Below are 20,114 nucleotides of genomic sequence, written 5' to 3'. Positions count from 1 at the left end.
CTTGCAGGGCAAGGTGCGCATGTAGGTGTGTTAAAAATTCTGGAGGCACTGGGTATTGATCCCAGTACCTATCGCATACTAAGCGAGCGCTCTACCATCTGAGCTACGCCCGCCCCCCCAAAGACTAATGGTGCTACATACAGCCATATAGACGACACAGACCCTTGCACTCCCATTATTCAGCAGACAAACACTACTCTCTATGTATCCGTTAGGGTGTCTTTCAGGTTTCGTGCATTCTGTATCGAATCGTAGTTGGCCACAATGAAAGTGGCACGTATAACGTTGAAAATAGAGTTCGGACACCGCTCTGAGTAAGACGAACGTGTTGTCCACCCTCTAGACTTCAATGAGGTTAAGCCGTGATACCTAAGACAGATCTGTACTCGATGACACATCGATAACAGCCGGTCCCCACACTTACATCTTGCTCTCCTTACGTCAGTATACATCATATCAGTCTGTGACGCTGGCTTTGCAACATCTTGCGTGCCTTTAGGTTCGCCGCGGCCAACACTTACCATGCACTGACCACAAAAAATGGAGGCACCGCGGCTTGAACCCTGCATCTTCCACATGCGAAGCGAACGCTCTACCAACTGAGCTACGCCACATGCACGACCAAACTGCGCTATTCCCCATTCTTTGCGACTCTGATGCGCACGGACACGATGGTTGGTTGGTTTGTAGCGGTGAAGGGAGCAGAGTACAAAGGTACGGACACGTTCATATACACAAAAGTTCCAAGTAGTTTCGATGCTCTGGTATTACAAATGCAAATTCCGTCTGTTTTTAAAGTCTTAAATTGAAAGAGCCGTTACAAATTGCTCCGTTTTCACTCCTTGTCGACAATCATACAGCACCTGAGGTAACAAACACATCTCGAGCCCCACTGTGCACTCCATTATTCATGCCAACTCAGTGCCTCGCTCTTTACTACTGTGAACCAATCTTGTCGTCCAACTGCAAAACACTGGGCCACAACAAGTTTCCGCGTCTCCATTGCACTGCGCATACTACAAAACGCTCCCCAAACTTGGCACTCACCCACGCAGCCGACTTTTCCGACTTTCCACGACGCTCACGCAACGCTCACGCTAGTGACAGCATTATTTGTAGTTCGACGTCGCGCCAAAGCGAATGAGCACATTTCGCCTACGGCTTAGGCCGCCCTCCTAGTGTGGCTGCTCGGTGTCTGCAGGCAGCGAGGGTCTGCTAGCTTCCTGTGTTCGCACCTATGTCACCTGTGCTTGCTTGTCAGAGACAGACTATCGCAAAACATACAACTCACTCCATGAATTGATTGCTACGGCATCTGTTATCAGCAGTCACAACTAGCAACACCAGTAGCAGCCGACTGCACGCAAAGAAGAGGAATGTGCAGTGGGATTTACGTGAACTCGGCGCAAGGCAGATCTTTCCGACATAGGCTTGAGAATCTTACGGGAACACTTGTACTGTTTCTAAATTAAGTGTAGGCGTGGGAGGAGGGTGCTTCCCGCGCACTAATAACAGCACGCTTGCCAATTGTGGATGCTAATCATTCGCTTGTATCTTCCTAGACACATCTACAGGCTGAGAAGTATTCCACTTGCATGGCAAGGTGCGCATGTAGGTGTGTTAAAAATTCTGGAGGCACTGGGTATTGATCCCAGTACCTTTCGCATACTAAGCGAGCGCTCTACCATCTGAGCTACGCCCGCCCCCCTGAAGACTAATGGTGCTACATACAGCCATATAGACGACACAGACCCTTGCACTCCCATTATTCAGCAGACATAAACTACTCTCTATGTATCCGTTAGGGTGTCTTTCAGGTGTCGTGCATTCTGTATCGAATCGTAGTTGGCCACAATGAAAGTGGCACGTATAACGTTGAAAATAGAGTTCGGACACCGCTCTGAGTAAGACGAACGTGTTGTCCACCCTCTAGACTTCAATGAGGTTAAGCCGTGATACCTAAGACAGATCTGCACTCGATGACACATCGATAACAGCCGGTCCCCACACTTACATCTTGCTCTCCTTACGTCAGTATACATCATATCAGTCTGTGACGCTGGCTTTGCAACATCTTGCGTGCCTTTAGGTTCGCCGCGGCCAACACTTACCATGCACTGACCACAAAAAATGGAGGCGCCGCGGCTTGAACCCTGCACCTTCCACATGCGAAGCGAACGCTCTACCAACTGAGCTACGCCACATGCACGACCAAACTGCGCTATTCCCCATTCTTTGCGACTCTGATGCGCACGGACACGATGGTTGGTTGGTTTGTAGCGGTGAAGGGAGCAGAGTACAAAGGTACGGACACGTTCATATACACAAAAGTTCCAAGTAGTTTCGATGCTCTGGTATTACAAATGCAAATTCCGTCTGTTTTTAAAGTCTTAAATTGAAAGAGCCGTCACAAATTGCTCCGTTTTCACTCCTTGTCGACAATCATACAGCACCTGAGGTAACAAACACATCTCGAGCCCCATTGTGCACTCCATTATTCATGCCAACTCAGTGACTCGCTCTTTACTACTGTGAACCAATCTTGTCGTCCAACTGCAAAACACTGGGCCACAACAAGTTTCCGCGTCTCCATTGCACTGCGCATACTACAAAACGCTCCCCAAACTTGGCACTCACCCACGCAGCCGACTTTTCCGACTTTCCACGACGCTCACGCTAGTGACAGCATTATTTATAGTTCGACGTCGCGCCAAAGCGAATGAGCACATTTCGCCTACGGCTTAGGCCGCCCTCTTAGTGTGGCTGCTCGGTGTCTGCAGGCAGCGAGGGTCTGCTAGCTTCCTGTGTTCGCACCTATGTCACCTGTGCTTGCTTGTCAGAGACAGACTATCGCAAAACATACAACTCACTCCATGAATTGATTGCTACGGCATCTGTTATCAGCAGTCACAACTAGCAATACCAGTAGCAGCCGACTGCACGCAAAGAATAGGAATGTGCAGTGGGATTTACGTGAACTCGGCGCAAGGCAGATCTTTCCGACATAGAATTGAGAATCTTACGGGAACACTTGTACTGTTTCTAAATAAAGTGTAGGCGTGGGAGGAGGGTGCTTCCCGCGCACTAATAACAGCACGCATGCCAATTGTGGATGCTAATCATTCGCTTGCATCTTCCTAGACACATCTGGAGGCTGAGAATTATTCCACTTGCATGGCAAGGTGCGCATGTAGGTGTGTTAAAAATTCTGGAGGCACTGGGTATTGATCCCAGTACCTCTCGCATACTAAGCGAGCGCTCTACCATCTGAGCTACGCTTGCCTCCCCCGAAGACTAATGGTGCTACATACAGCCATATAGACGACACAGACCCTTGCACTCCCATTATTCAGCTGACAAACACTACTCTCTATGTATCCGTTAGGGTGTCTTTCAGGTTTCTTGCATTCTGTATCGAATCGTAGTTTGCCACAATGAAATTGGCACGTATAACGTTGAAAATAGAGTTCGGACACCGCTCTGAGTAAGACGAACGTGTTGTCTACCCTCTAGACTTCAATGAGGTTAAGCTGTGATACCTAAGACAGATCTGCACTCGATGACACCTCGATAACAGCCGGTCCCCACACTTACATCTTGCTCTCCTTACGTCAGTATACATCATATCAGTCTGTGACGCTGGCTTTGCAACATCTTGCGTGCCTTTAGGTTCGCCGCGACCAACACTTACCATGCACTGACCACAAAAAATGGAGGCCCCGCGGCTTGAAACCTGCATCTTTCACATGCGAAGCGAACGCTCTACCAACTGAGCTACGCCACATGCACGACCAAACTGCGCTATTCCCCATTCTTTGCGACTCTGATGCGCACGGACACGATGGTTGGCTGGTTTGTAGCGGTGAAGGGAGCAGAGTACAAAGGTGCGGTCACGTTCATATACACAAAAGTTCCAAGTTGTTTCGATGCTCTGGTATTACAAATGCAAATTCCGTCTGTTTTTAACGTCTTAATTTGAAAGAGCCGTCACAAATTGCTCCGTTTTCACTCCTTGTCGACAATCATACGGCACCTGAGGTAACAAACACATCTCGAGCCCCATTGTGCACTCCATTATTCATGCCAACTCAGTACCTCGCTCTTTACTACTGTGTACCAATCTTGTCGTCCAACTGCAAAACACTGGGCCACAACAAGTTTCTGCGTCTCCATTGCACTGCGCATACTATAAAACGCTCCCCAAACTTGGCACTCACCCACGCAGCCGAATTTTCCGACTTTCCACAACCCTCACGCTAGTGACAGCATTATTTATAGTTCGACGTCGTGCCAAAGCGAATGAGCACATTCCGCCTACCGCTTAGGCCGACCTCCGAGTGTGGCTGCTCGGTGTCTGCAGGCAGCGAGGGTCTGCTAGCTTCCTGTGTTCGCACCTATGTCACCTGTGCTTGCTTGTCAGAGACAGACTATCGCAAAACATACAACTAACTCCATGAATTGATTGCTATGGCATCTGTTATCAGCAGTCACAACTAGCAACACCAGTAGCAGCCGACTGCACGCAAAGAATAGGAATGTGCAGTGGGATTTACGTGAACTCGGCGCAAGGCAGATCTTTCCGACATAGGCTTGAGAATCTTACGGGAACACTTGTACTGTTTCTAAATAAAGTGTAGGCGTGGGAGGAGGGTGCTTCCCGCGCACTAATAAAAGCACGCTTGCCTATTGTGGATGCTAATCATTCGCTTGTATCTTCCTAGACACATCTGCAGGCTGAGAATTATTCTACTTGCATGGCAAGGTGCGCATGTAGGTGTGTTAAAAATTCTGGAAGCACTGGGTATTGATCCCAGTACCTCTCGCATACTAAGCGAGCGCTCTACCATCTGAGCTACGCCCGCCCCCCCGAAGACTAATGGTGCTACATACAGCCATATAGACGACACAGACCCTTGAACTCCCATTATTCAGCAGACAAACACTACTCTCTAAGTATCCGTTAGGGTGTCTTTCAGGTTTCGTGCATTCTGTATCGAATCGTAGTTGGCCACAATGAAAGTGTCACGTATAACGTCGAAAATAGAGTTCGGACACCGCTCTGAGTAAAACGAACGTGTTGTCCGCCCTCTAGACTTCAATGAGGTTAAGCCGTGATCCTAAGACAGATCTGCGCTCGATGACACCTCGATAACTGCCGGTCCCCACACTTACATCTTGCTCTCCTTACGTCAGTATACATCATATCAGTCTGTGACGCTGGCTTTGCAACATCTTGCGTGCCTTTAGGTTCGCCGCGACCAACACTTACCATGCACTGACCACAAAGAATGGAGGCGCCGCGGCTTGAACCCTGCACCTTCCACATGCGAAGCGAACGCTCTACCAACTGAGCTACGCCACATGCACGACCAAACTGCGCTATTCCCCATTCTTTGCGACTCTGATGCGCACAGACACGATGGTTGGCTGGTTTGTAGCGGTGAAGGGAGCAGAGTACAAAGGTGCGGACACGTTCATATACACAAAAGTTCCAAGTAGTTTCGATGCTCTGGTATTACAAATGCAAATTCCGTCTGTTTTTAACGTCTTAAATTGAAAGAGCCGTCACAAATTGCTCCGTTTTCACTCCTTGACGACAATCATACAGCACCTGAGGTAACAAACACATCTCGAGCCCCATTGTGCACTCCATTATTCATGCCAACTCAGTGCCTCGCTCTTTACTACTGTGTACCAATCTTGTCGTCCAACTGCAAAACACTGGGCCACAACAAGTTTCCGCGTCTCCATTGCACTGCGCATACTACAAAACGCTCCCCAAACTTGGCACTCACCCACGCAGCCGACTTTTCCGACTTTCCACGACGCTCATGCAACGCTCACGCTAGTGACAGCATTATTTATAGTTCGACGTCGCGCCAAAGCGAATGAGCACATTTCGCCTACGGCTTAGGCCGCCCTCCTAGTGTGGCTGCTCGGTGTCTGCAGGCAGCGACGGTCTGCTAGCTTCCTGTGTTCGCACCTATGTCACCTGTGCTTGCTTGTCAGAGACAGACTATCGCAAAACATACAACTCACTCCATGAATTGATTGCTACGGCATCTGTTATCAGCAGTCACAACTAGCAACACCAGTAGCAGCCGACTGCACGCAAAGAATAGGAATGTGCAGTGGGATTTACGTGAACTCGGCGCAAGGCAGATCTTTCCGACATAGAATTGAGAATCTTACGGGAACACTTGTACTGTTTCTAAATAAAGTGTAGGCGTGGGAGGAGGGTGCTTCCCGCGCACTAATAACAGCACGCATGCCAATTGTGGATGCTAATCATTCGCTTGCATCTTCCTAGACACATCTGGAGGCTGAGAATTATTCCACTTGCATGGCAAGGTGCGCATGTAGGTGTGTTAAAAATTCTGGAGGCACTGGGTATTGATCCCAGTACCTCTCGCATACTAAGCGAGCGCTCTACCATCTGAGCTACGCCCGCCTCCCCCGAAGACTAATGGTGCTACATACAGCCATATAGACGACACAGACCCTTGCACTCCCATTATTCAGCTGACAAACACTACTCTCTATGTATCCGTTAGGGTGTCTTTCAGGTTTCTTGCATTCTGTATCGAATCGTAGTTTGCCACAATGAAATTGGCACGTATAACGTTGAAAATAGAGTTCGGACACCGCTCTGAGTAAGACGAACGTGTTGTCTACCCTCTAGACTTCAATGAGGTTAAGCTGTGATACCTAAGACAGATCTGCACTCGATGACACCTCGATAACAGCCGGTCCCCACACTTACATCTTGCTCTCCTTACGTCAGTATACATCATATCAGTCTGTGACGCTGGCTTTGCAACATCTTGCGTGCCTTTAGGTTCGCCGCGACCAACACTTACCATGCACTGACCACAAAAAAATGGAGGCCCCGCGGCTTGAAACCTGCATCTTTCACATGCGAAGCGAACGCTCTACCAACTGAGCTACGCCACATGCACGACCAAACTGCGCTATTCCCCATTCTTTGCGACTCCGATGCGCACGGACACGATGGTTGGCTGGATTGTAGCCTTGAAGGGAGCAGAGTACAAAGGTGCGGTCACGTTCATATACACAAAAGTTCCAAGTTGTTTCGATGCTCTGGTATTACAAATGCAAATTCCGTCTGTTTTTAACGTCTTAATTTGAAAGAGCCGTCACAAATTGCTCCGTTTTCACTCCTTGTCGACAATCATACGGCACCTGAGGTAACAAACACATCTCGAGCCCCATTGTGCACTCCATTATTCATGCCAACTCAGTACCTCGCTCTTTACTACTGTGTACCAATCTTGTCGTCCAACTGCAAAACACTGGGCCACAACAAGTTTCTGCGTCTCCATTGCACTGCGCATACTATAAAACGCTCCCCAAACTTGGCACTCACCCACGCAGCCGTATTTTCCGACTTTCCACGACCCTCACGCTAGTGACAGCATTATTGATAGTTCGACGTCGTGCCAAAGCGAATGAGCACATTCCGCCTACCGCTTAGACCGCCCTCCGAGTGTGGCTGCTCGGTGTCTGCAGGCAGCGAGGGTCTGCTAGCTTCCTGTGTTCGCACCTATGTCACCTGTGCTTGCTTGTCAGAGACAGACTATCGCAAAACATACAACTCACTCCATGAATTGATTGCTATGGCATCTGTTATCAGCAGTCACAACTAGCAACAACAGTAGCAGCCGACTGCACGCAAAGAATAGGAATGTGCAGTGGGATTTACGTGAACTCGGCGCAAGGCAGATCTTTCCGACATAGGCTTGAGAATCTTACGGGAACACTTGTACTGTTTCTAAATAAAGTGTAGGCGTGGGAGGAGGGTGCTTCCCGCGCACTAATAAAAGCACGCTTGCCTATTGTGGATGCTAATCATTCGCTTGTATCTTCCTAGACACATCTGCAGGCTGAGAATTATTCTACTTGCATGGCAAGGTGCGCATGTAGGTGTGTTAAAAATTCTGGAGGCACTGGGTATTGATCCCAGTACCTCTCGCATACTAAGCGAGCGCTCTACCATCTGTGCCCCCCGAAGACTAATGGTGCTACATACAGCCATATAGACGACACAGACCCTTGCACTCCCATTATTCAGCAGACAAACACTAATCTCTATGTATCCGTTAGAGTGTCTTTCAGGTTTCGTGCATTCTGTATCGAATCGTAGTTGGCCACAATGAAAGTGGCACGTATAACGTTGAAAATAGAGTTCGGACACCGCTCTGAGTAAGACGAACGTGTTGTCCACCCTCTAGACTTCAATGAGGTTAAGCCGTGATACCTAAGACAGATCTGCACTCGATGACACCTCGATAACAGCCGGTCCCCACACTTACATCTTGCTCTCCTTACGTCAGTATACATCATATCAGTCTGTGACGCTGGCTTTGCAACATCTTGCGTGCCTTTAGGTTCGCCGCGACCAACACTTACCATGCACTGACCACAAAAAATGGAGGCGCCGCGGCTTGAACCCTGCACCTTTCAGATGCGAAGCGAACGCTCTACAAACTGAGCTACGCCACATGCACGACCAAACTGCGCTATTCCCCATTCTTTGCGACTCTGATGCGCACGGATACGATGGTTGGTTGGTTTGTAGCGGTGGAGGGAGCAGAGTACAAAGGCGCAGACACGTTCATATACACAAAAGTTCCAAGTAGTTTCGATGCTCTGGTATTACAAATGCAAATTCCGTCTGTTTTTAACGTCTTAATTTGAAAGAGCCGTCACAAATTGCTCCTTTTTCACTCCTTGTCGACAATCATACAGCACCTGAGGTAACAAACGCATCTCGAGCCCCATTGTGCACTCCATTATTCATGCCAACTCAGTGCCTCGCTCTTTACTACTGTGTACTAATCTTGGCGTCCAACTGCAAAACACTGGGCCACAACAAGTTTCCGCGTCTCCATTGCACTGCGCATACTACAAAACGCTCCCAAAACTTGGCACTCACCCACGCAGCCGACTTTTCCGACTTTTCACGACGCTCACACAACGCTCACGCTAGTGACAGCATTATTTATAGTTCGACGTCGCGCCAAAGCGAATGAGCACATTTCGCCTACGGCTTAGGCCGCCCTCCTAGTGTGGCTGCTCGGTGTCTGCAGGCAGCGAGGGTCTGCTAGCTTCCTGTGTTCGCACCTATGTCACCTGTGCTTGCTTGTCAGAGACAGACTATCGCAAAACATACAACTCACTCCATGAATTGATTGCTACGGCATCTGTTATCAGCAGTCACAACTAGCAACACCAGTAGCAGCCGACTGCACGCAAAGAATAGGAATGTGCAGTGGGATTTACGTGAACTCGGCGCAAGGCAGATCTTTCCGACATAGAATTGAGAATCTTACGGGAACACTTGTACTGTTTCTAAATAAAGTGTAGGCGTGGGAGGAGGGTGCTTCCCGCGCACTAATAACAGCACGCTTGCCAATTGTGGATGCTAATCATTCGCTTGTATCTTCCTAGACACATCTGCAGGCTGAGAATTATTCCACTTGCATGGCAAGGTGCGCATGTAGGTGTGTTAAAAATTCTGGAGGCACTGGGTATTGATCCCAGTACCTCCCGCATACTAAGCGAGCGCTCTACTATCTGAGCTACGCCCGCCCCCCAGAAGACTAATGGTGCTACATACAGCCATATAGACGACACAGACCCTTGCACTCCCATTATTCAGCATACAATCACTACTCTCTATGTATCCGTTAGAGTGTCTTTCAGGTTTCGTGCATTCTGTATCGAATCGTTGTTGGCCACAATGAAAGTGGCACGTATAACTTTCAAAATAGAGTTCGGACACCGCTCTGAGTAAGACGAACGTGTTGTCCACCCTCTAGACTTCAATAAGGTTAAGCCGTGATATCTAAGACAGATCTGCACTCGATGACACCTCGATAACAGCCGGTCCCCACACTTACATCTTGCTCTCCTTACGTCAGTATACATCATATCAGTCTGTGACGCTGGCTTTGCAACATCTTGCGTGCCTTTAGGTTCGCCGCGACCAACACTTACCATGCACTGACCACAAAAAATAGAGGCGCCGCGGCTTGAAACCTGCACCTTTCAAATGCGAAGCGAACGCTCTACCAACTGAGCTACGCCACATGCACGACCGAACTGCGCTATTCCCCATTCTTTGCGACTCTGATGCGCACGGACACGATGGTTGGTTGGTTTGTAGCGGTGAAGGGAGCAGAGTACAAAGGCGCGGACACGTTCATGTACACAAAAGTTCCAAGTAGTTTCGATGCTCTGGTATTACAAATGCAAATTCCGTCTGTTTTTAACGTCTTAAATTGAAAGAGCCGTCACAAATTGCTCCGTTTTCACTCCTTGTCGTCAATCATACAGCACCTGAGGTAACAAACACATCTCGAGCCCCATTGTGCACTCCATTATTCATGCCAACTCAGTGCCTCGCTCTTTACTACTGTGTACCAATCTTGTCGTCCAACTGCAAAACACTGGGCCACAACAAGTTTCCGCGTCTCCATTGCACTGCGCACACTACAAAACGCTCCCCAAACTTGACACTCACCCACACAGCCGACTTTTCCGACTTTCCACGACGCTCACGCTAGTGACAGCATTATTTATAGTTCGACGTCGCGCCAAAGCGAATGATTACATTTCGCCTACGGCTTAGGCCGCCCTCCTAGTGTGGCTGCTCGGTGTCTGCAGGCAGCGAGGGTCTGCAAGCTTCCTGTGTTCGCACCTATGTCACCTGTGCTTGCTTGTCAGAGACAGACTATCGCAAAACATACAACTCACTCCATGAATTGATTGCTACGGCATCTGTTATCAGCAGTCACAACTAGCAACACCAGTAGCAGCCGACTGCACGCAAAGAATAGGAATGTGCAGTGGGATTTACGTGAACTCGGCGCAAGGCAGATCTTTCCGACATAGGCTTGAGAATCTTACGGGAACACTTGTACTGTTTCTAAATTAAGTGTAGGCGTGGGAGGAGGGTGCTTCCCGCGCACTAATAACAGCACGCTTGCCAATTGTGGATGCTAATCATTCGCTTGTATCTTCCTAGACACATCTGCAGACTGAGAATTATTCCACTTGCATGGCAAGGTGCGCATGTAGGTGCGTTAAGAACTCTGGAGGCACTGGGTATTGATCCCAGTACCTCTCGCATACTAAGCGAGCGCTGCACCATCTGAGCTACGCCCGCCCCCCCGAAGACTAATGGTGCTACATACAGCCATATAGACGACACAGACCCTTGCACTCCCATTATTCAGCAGACAAACACTACTCTCTATGTATCCGTTAGAGTGTCTTTCAGGTTTCGTGCATTCTGTATCGAATCGTAGTTGGCCACAATGAAAGTGGCACGTATAACGTTGAAAATAGAGTTCGGACACCGCTCTGAGTAAGACGAACGTGTTGTCCACCCTCTAGACTTCAATGAGGTTAAGCCGTGATACCTAAGACAGATCTGCACTGGATGACACCTCGTTAGCAGCCGGTCCCCACACTTACTTCTAGCTCTCCTTACGTCAGTATACATCATATCAGTCTGTGACGCTGGCTTTGCAACATCTTGCGTGCCTTTAGGTTCGCCGCGACCAACACTTACCATGCACTGACCACAAAAAATGCAGGCGCCGCGGCTTGAACCCTGCACCTTTCACATGCGAAGCGAACGCTCTACCAACTGAGCTACGCCACATGCACGACCAAACTGCGCTATTCCCCATTCATTGCGACTCTGATGCGCACGGACACGATGGTTGGTTGGTTTGTAGCGGTGAAGGGAGCAGAGTACGAAGGCGCGGACACGTTCATATACACAAAAGTTCCAAGTAGTTTCGATGCTCTGGTACTACAAATGCAAATTCCGTCTGTTTTTAACGTCTTAAATTGAAAGAGCCGTCACAAATTGCTCTGTTTTCACTCCTTGTCGACAATCATACAGCACCTGAGGTAACAAACACATCTCGAGCCCCATTGTGCACTCCATTATTCATGCCAACTCAGTGCCTCGCTCTTTACTACTGTGTACTAATCATGTCGTCCAACTGCAAAACACTGGGCCACAACAAGTTTCCGCGTCTCCATTGCACTGCGCATACTACAAAACGCTCCCCAAACTTGGCACTCACCCACGCAGCCGACTTTTCCGAATTTTCACGACGCTCACACAACTCTCACGCTAGTGACAGCATTATTTATAGTTCGACGTCGCGCCAAAGCGAATGAGCACATTTCGCCTACGGCTTAGGCCGCCCTCCTAGTGGGGCTGCTCGGTGTCTGCAGGCAACGAGGGTCTGCTAGCTTCCTGTGTTCGCACCTATGTCACCTGTGCTTGCTTGTCAGAGACAGACTAACGCAAAACATACAACTCACTCCATGAATTGATAGCTACAGCATCTGTTATCAGCAGTCACAACTAGCAACACCAGTAGCAGCCGACTGCACGCAAAGAATAGGAATGTGATGTGGGATTTACGTGAACTCGGCGCAAGGCAGATCTTTCCGACATAGAATTGAGAATCTTACGGGAACACTTGTCCTGTTTCTAAATTAAGTGTAGGCGTGGGAGGAGGGTGCTTCCCGCGCACTAATAACAGCACGCTTGCCAATTGTGGATGCTAATCATTCGCTTGTATCTTCCTAGACACATCTGCAGGCTGAGAATTATTTCACTTGCATGGCAAGGTGCGCATGTAGGTGTGTTAAAAATTCTGGAGGCACTGGGTATTGATCCCAGTACCTCTCGCATACTAAGCGAGCGCTCTACTATCTGAGCTACGCCCGCCCCCCAGAAGACTAATGGTGCTACATACAGCCATATAGACGACACAGACCCTTGCACTCCCATTATTCAGCATACAATCACTACTCTCTATGTATCCGTTAGAGTGTCTTTCAGGTTTCGTGCATTCTGTATCGAATCGTAGTTGGTCACAATGAAAGTGGCACGTATAACGTTGAAAATAGAGTTCGGACACCGCTCTGAGTAAGACGAACGTGTTGTCCACCCTCTAGACTTCAATGAGGTTAAGCCGTGATACCTAAGACAGTTCAGCACTCGATGACACCTCGATAACAGCCGGTCACCACACTTACATCTTGCTCTCCTTACGTCAGTATACATCATATCAGTCTGTGACGCTGGCTTTGCAACATCTTGCGTGCCTTTAAGTTCGCCGCGACCAACACTTACCATGCACTGACCACAAAAAATGGAGGCGCCGCGGCTTGAACCCTGCACTTTTCAAATGCGAAGCGAACGCTCTACCAACTGAGCTACGCCACATGCACGGCCAAACTGCGCTATTCCCCATTCTTTGCGACCTGATGCGCACGGACACGATGGTTGGTTGGTTTGTAGCGGTGAAGGGAGCAGAGTACAAAGGCGCGGACACGTTCATATACACAAAAGTTCCAAGTAGTTTCGATGCTCTGGTATTACAAATGCAAATTCCGTCTGTTTTTAACGTCTTAAATTGAAAGAGCCGTCACAAATTGCTCCGTTTTCACTCCTTGTCGACAATCATACAGCACCTGAGGTAACAAACACATCTCGAGCCCCATTGTGCACTCCATTATTCATGCCAACTCAGTGCCTCGCTCTTTACTACTGTGTACCAATCTTGTCGTCCAACTGCAAAACACTGGGCCACAACAACTTTCCGCGTCTCCATTGCACTGCGCATACTACAAAACGCTCCCCAAACTTGGCACTCACCCACGCAGCCGACTTTTCCGACTTTCCACGACGCTCACGCTAGTGACAGCATTATTTATAGTTCGACGTCGCGCCAAAGCGAATGAGCACATTTCGCCTACGGCTTAGGCCGCCCTCCTAGTGTGGCTGCTCGGTGTCTGCAGGCAGCGAGGGTCTGCTAGCTTCCTGTGTTCGCACCTATGTCACCTGTGCTTGCTTGTCAGAGACAGACTATCGCAAAACATACAACTCACTCCATGAATTGATTGCTACGGCATCTGTTATCAGCAGTCACAACTAGCAACACCAGTAGCAGCCGACTGCACACAAAGAATAGGAATGTGCAGTGGGATTTACGTGAACTCGGCGCAAGGCAGATCTTTCCGACATAGGCTTGAGAATCTTACGGGAACGCTTGTACTGTTTCTAAATAAAGTGTAGGCGTGGGAGGAGGGTGCTTCCCGCGCACTAATAACAGCACGCTTGCCAATTGTGGATGCTAATCAGTCGCTTGTATCTTCCTAGACACATCTGCAGGCTGAGAATTATTCCACTTGCATGGCAAGGTGCGCATGTAGGTGTGTTAAAAATTCTGGAGGCACTGGGTATTGATCCCAGTACCTCTCGCATACTAAGCGAGCGCTCTACCATCTGAGCTACGCCCGCCCCCCACGAAGAGTAATGGTGCTACATACAGCCATATAGACGACACAGACCCTTGCACTCCCATTATTCAGCAGACAAACACTACTCTCTATGTATCCGTTAGAGTGTCTTTCAGGTTTCGTGCATTCTGTATCGAATCGTAGTTGGCCACAATGAAAGTGGCACGTATAACGTTGAAAATAGAGTTCGGACACCGCTCTGAGTAAGACGAACGTGTTGTCCACCCTCTAGACTTCAATGAGGTTAAGCCGTGATACCTAAGACAGATCTGCACTCGATGACACCTCGATAACAGCCGGTCATCACACTTACATCTTGCTCTCCTTCCGTCAGTATACATCATATCAGTCTGTGACGCTGGCTTTGCAACATCTTGCGTGCCTTTAGGTTCGCCGCGACCAACACTTACCATGCACTGACCACAAAAAATTGAGGCGCCGCGGCTTGAAACCTGCACCTTTCACATGCGAAGCGAACGCTCTACCAACTGAGCTACGCCACATGCACGACCAAACTGCGCTAATCCCCATTCTTTGCGACTCTGATGTGCACGGACACGATGGTTGGTTGGTTTGTAGCGGTGAAGGGAGCAGAGTACAAAGGCGCGGACACGTTCATATACACAAAAGTTCCAAGTAGTTTCGATGCTCTGGTATTACAAATGCAAATTCCGTCTGTTTTTAACGTCTTAAATTGAAAGAGCCGTCACAAATTGCTCCGTTTTCACTCCTTGTCGACAATCATACAGCACCTGAGGTAACAAACACATCTGGAGCCCCATTGTGTACTCCATTATTCATGCCAACTCAGTGCCTCGCTCTTTACTACTGTGAACCAATCTTGTCGTCCAACGGCAAAACACTGGGCCACAACAAGTTTCCGCGTCTCCATTGCACTGCGCATAGTACAAAACGCTCCCCAAACTTGGCACTCACCCACGCAGCCGACTTTTCCGACTTTCCACGACGCTCACGCTAGTGACAGCATTATTTATAGTTCGACGTCGCGCCAAAGCGAATGAGCACATTTCGCCTACGGCTTAGGCCGCCCTCCTAGTGTGGCTGCTCGGTGTCTGCAGGCAGCGAGGGTCTGCTAGCTTACTGTGTTCGCACCTATGTCACCTGTGCTTGCTTGTCAGAGACAGACTATCGCAAAACATACAACTCACTCCATGAATTGATTGCTACGGCATCTGTTATCAGCAGTCACAACTAGCAACACCAGTAGCAGCCGACTGCACGCAAAGAATAGGAATGTGCAGTGGGATTTACGTGAACTCGGCGCAAGGCAGATCTTTCCGACATAGGCTTGAGAATCTTACGGGAACGCTTGTACTGTTTCTAAATAAAGTGTAGGCGTGGGAGGAGGGTGCTTCCCGCGCACTAATAACAGCACGCTTGCCAATTGTGGATGCTAATCATTCGCTTGTATCTTCCTAGACACATCTGCAGGCTGAGAATTATTCCACTTGCATGGCAAGGTGCGCATGTCGGTGTGTTAAAAATTCTGGAGGCACTGGGTATTGATCCCAGTACCTCTCGCATACTAAGCGAGCGCTCTACCATCTGAGGTTCGCCCACCCCCCCCACCCCCGGACGACTAATGGTGCTACATACAGCCATATAGACGACGCAGACCCTTGCACTCCCATTATTCAGCAGACAAACACTACTCTCTATGTATCCGTTAGGGTGTCTTTCAGGTTTCGTGCATTCTGTATCGAATCGTAGTTGGCCACAATGAAAGTGGCACGTATAACGTCGAAAATAGAGTTCGGACACCACTCTGAGTAAGACGAACGTGTTGTCCACCCTCTAGACTTCAATGAGGTTAAGCCGTGATACCTAAGACCGATCTGCACTCGATGACACCTCCATAACAGCCGGTCTCCACACTTACATCTTGCTCTCCTTACGTCAGTATACATCATATCAGTCTGTGACGCTGGCTTTGCAACATCTTGCGTGTCTTTAGGTTCGCCGCGACCAACACTTACAATGCACTGACCACAAAAAATGGAGGCGCCGCGGCTTGAACCCTGCACCTTTCAGATGCGAAGCGAACGCTCTACCAACTGAGCTACGCCCCAGGCACTACCAAACTGCGCTATTCCCCATTCTTTGCGACTCTGATGCGCACGGACACGATGGTTGGTTGGTTTGTAGCGGTGAAGGGAGCAGAGTACAAAGGCGCGGACACGTTCATATACACAAAAGTTCCAAGTAGTTTCGATGCTCTGGTATTACAAATGCAAATTCCGTCTGTTTTTAACGTCTTAAATTGAAAGAGCCGTCACAAATTGCTCCGTTTTCACTCCTTGTCGACAATCATACAGCACCTGAGGCAACAAACACATCTCGAGCCCCATTGTGCACTCCATTATTCATGCCATCTCAGTGCCTCGCTCTTTACTACTGTGTACCAATCTTGTCGTCCAACTGCAAAACACTGGGCCACAACAACTTTCCGCGTCTCCATTGCACTGCGCATACTACAAAACGCTCCCCAAACTTGGCACTCACCCACGCAGCCGACTTTTCCGACTTTCCACGACGCTCACGCTAGTGACAGCATTATTTATAGTTCGACGTCGCGCCAAAGCGAATGAGCACATTTCGCCTCCTAGTGTGGCTGCTCGGTGTCTGCAGGCAGCGAGGGTCTGCTAGCTTACTGTGTTCGCACCTATGTCACCTGTGCTTGCTTGTCAGAGACAGACTATCGCAAAACATACAACTCACTCCATGAATTGATTGCTACGGCATCTGTTATCAGCAGTCACAACTAGCAACACCAGTAGCAGCCGACTGCACGCAAAGAATAGGAATGTGCAGTGGGATTTACGTGAACTCGGCGCAACGCAGATCTTTCCGACATAGGCTTGAGAATCTTACGGGAACGCTTGTACTGTTTCTAAATTAAGTGTAGGCGTGGGAGGAGGGTGCTTCCCGCGCACTAATAACAGCACGCTTGCCAATTGTGGATGCTAATCATTCGCTTGTATCTTCCTAGACACATCTGCAGGCTGAGAATTATTCCACTTGCATGGCAAGGTGCGCATGTAGGTGTGTTAAAAATTCTGGAGGCACTGGGTATTGATCCCAGTACCTCTCGCATACTAAGCGAGCGCTCTACCATCTGAGGTTCGCCCGCCCCCCCCCCCACCCCCCGACGACTAATGGTGCTACATACAGCCATATAGACGACGCAGACCCTTGCACTCCCATTATTCAGCAGACAAACACTACTCTCTATGTATCCGTTAGGGTGTCTTTCAGGTTTCGTGCATTCTGTATCGAATCGTAGTTGGCCACAATGAAAGTGGCACGTATAACGTCGAAAATAGAGTTCGGACACCACTCTGAGTAAGACGAACGTGTTGTCCACCCTCTAGACTTCAATGAGGTTAAGCCGTGATACCTAAGACCGATCTGCACTCGATGACACCTCCATAACAGCCGGTCTCCACACTTACATCTTGCTCTCCTTACGTCAGTATACATCATATCAGTCTGTGACGCTGGCTTTGCAACATCTTGCGTGCCTTTAGGTTCGCCGCGACCAACACTTACAATGCACTGACCGCAAATAATGGAGGCGCCGCGGCTTGAACCCTGCACCTTTCTCATGCGAAGCGAACGCTCTACCAACTGAGCTACGCCCCAGGCACGACCAAACTGCGCTATTACCCATTCTTTGCGACTCTGATGCGCACGGACACGATGGTTGGTTGGTTTGTAGCGGTGAAGGGAGCAGAGTACAAAGGCGCGGACACGTTCATATACACAAAAGTTCCAAGTAGTTCGATGCTCTGGTATTACAAATGCAAATTCCGTCTGTTCTTAACGTCTTAAATTGAAAGAGCCGTCACAAATTGCTCCGTTTTCACTCCTTGTCGACAATCATACAGCACCTGAGGTAACAAACACATCTCGAGCCCCATTGTGCACTCCATTATTCATGCCAACTCAGTGCCACGCTCTTTACTACTGTGTACTAATCTTGTCGTCCAACTGCAAAACACTAGGCCACAACAAGTTTCCGCGTCTCCATTGCACTGCGCATACTACAAAACGCTCCCCAAACTTGGCACTCACCCACGCAGCCGACTTTTCCGACTTTCCACGACGCTCACGCTAGTGACAGCATTATTTATAGTTCGACGTCGCGCCAAATCGAATGAGCACATTTCGATTACGGCTTAGGCCGCCCTCCTAGTGTGGCTGCTCGGTGTCTGCAGGCAGCGAGGGTCTGCAAGCTTCCTGTGTTCGCACCTATGTCATCTGTGCTTGCTTGTCAGAGACAGACTATCGCAAAACATACAACTCACTCCATGAATTGATTGCTACGGCATCTGTTATCAGCAGTCACAACTAGCAACACCAGTAGCAGCCGACTGCACGCAAAGAATAGGAATGTGCAGTGGGATTTACGTGAACTCGGCGCAAGGCAGATCTTTCCGACATAGGCTTGAGAATCTTACGGGAACACTTGTTCCGTTTCTAAATAAAGTGTAGGCGTGGGAGGAGGGTGCTTCCCGCGCACTAATAACAGCACGCTTGCCAATTGTGGATGCTAATCATTCGCTTGTATCTTCCTAGACACATCTGCAGGCTGAGAATTATTCCACTTGCATGGCAAGGTGCGCATGTAGGTGTGTTAAAAATTCTGGAGGCACTGGGAATTGATCCCAGTACCTCTCGTATACTAAGCGAGCGCTCTACCATCTGAGCTGCGCCCGCCCCCCGAAGACTAATGGTGCTACAAACAGCCATATAGACGACACCGACCCTTGCACTCCCATTATTCAGCAGACAAACACTACTCTCTATGTATCCGTTAGGGTGTCTTTCAGGTTTCGTGCATTCTGTATCGAATCGTAGTTGGCCACAATGAAAGTGGCACGTATAACGTCGAAAATAGAGTTCGGACACCGCTCTGAGTAAGACGAACGTGTTGTCCACCCTCTAGACTTCAATGAGGTTAAGCCGTGATACCTAAGACCGATCTGCACTCGATGACATCTCCATAACAGCCGGTCTCCACACTTACATCTTGCTCTCCTTACGTCAGTATACATCATATCAGTCTGTGACGCTGGCTTTGCAACATCTTGCGTGCCTTTAAGTTCGCCGCGACCAACACTTACAATGCACTGACCACAAAAAATGGAGCGCCGCGGCTTGAACGCTGCACCTTTCACATGCGAAGCGAACGCTCTACCAACTGAGCTACGCCACATGCACGACCAAACTGCGCTATTCCCCATTCTTTGCGACTCTGATGCGCACGGACACGATGGTTGGTTGGTTTGTAGCGGTGAAGGGAGCAGAGTACAAAGGCGCGGACACGTTCATATACACAAAAGTTCCAAGAAGTTTCGATGCTCTGGTATTACAAATGCAAATTCCGTCTGTTTTTAACGTCTTAAAGTGAAAGAGCCGTCACAAATTGCTCCGTTTTCACTCCTTGTCGACAATCATACAGCACCTGAGGTAACAAACACATCTCGAGCCCCATTGTGCACTCCATTATTCATGCCAACTCAGTGCCACGCTCTTTACTACTGTGTACTAATCTTGTCGTCCAACTGCAAAACACTAGGCCACAACAAGTTTCCGCGTCTCCATTGCACTGCGCATACTACAAAACGCTCCCCAAACTTGGCACTCACCCACGCAGCCGACTTTTCCGACTTTCCACGACGCTCACGCTAGTGACAGCATTATTTATAGTTCGACGTCGCGCCAAAGCGAAT

This window comes from Schistocerca gregaria, chromosome 3, assembly GCF_023897955.1.
Source record: "Schistocerca gregaria isolate iqSchGreg1 chromosome 3, iqSchGreg1.2, whole genome shotgun sequence".
In the NCBI taxonomy this organism is placed as follows: domain Eukaryota; kingdom Metazoa; phylum Arthropoda; class Insecta; order Orthoptera; family Acrididae; genus Schistocerca; species Schistocerca gregaria.
This window is presented reverse-complemented; position numbering follows the sequence as displayed.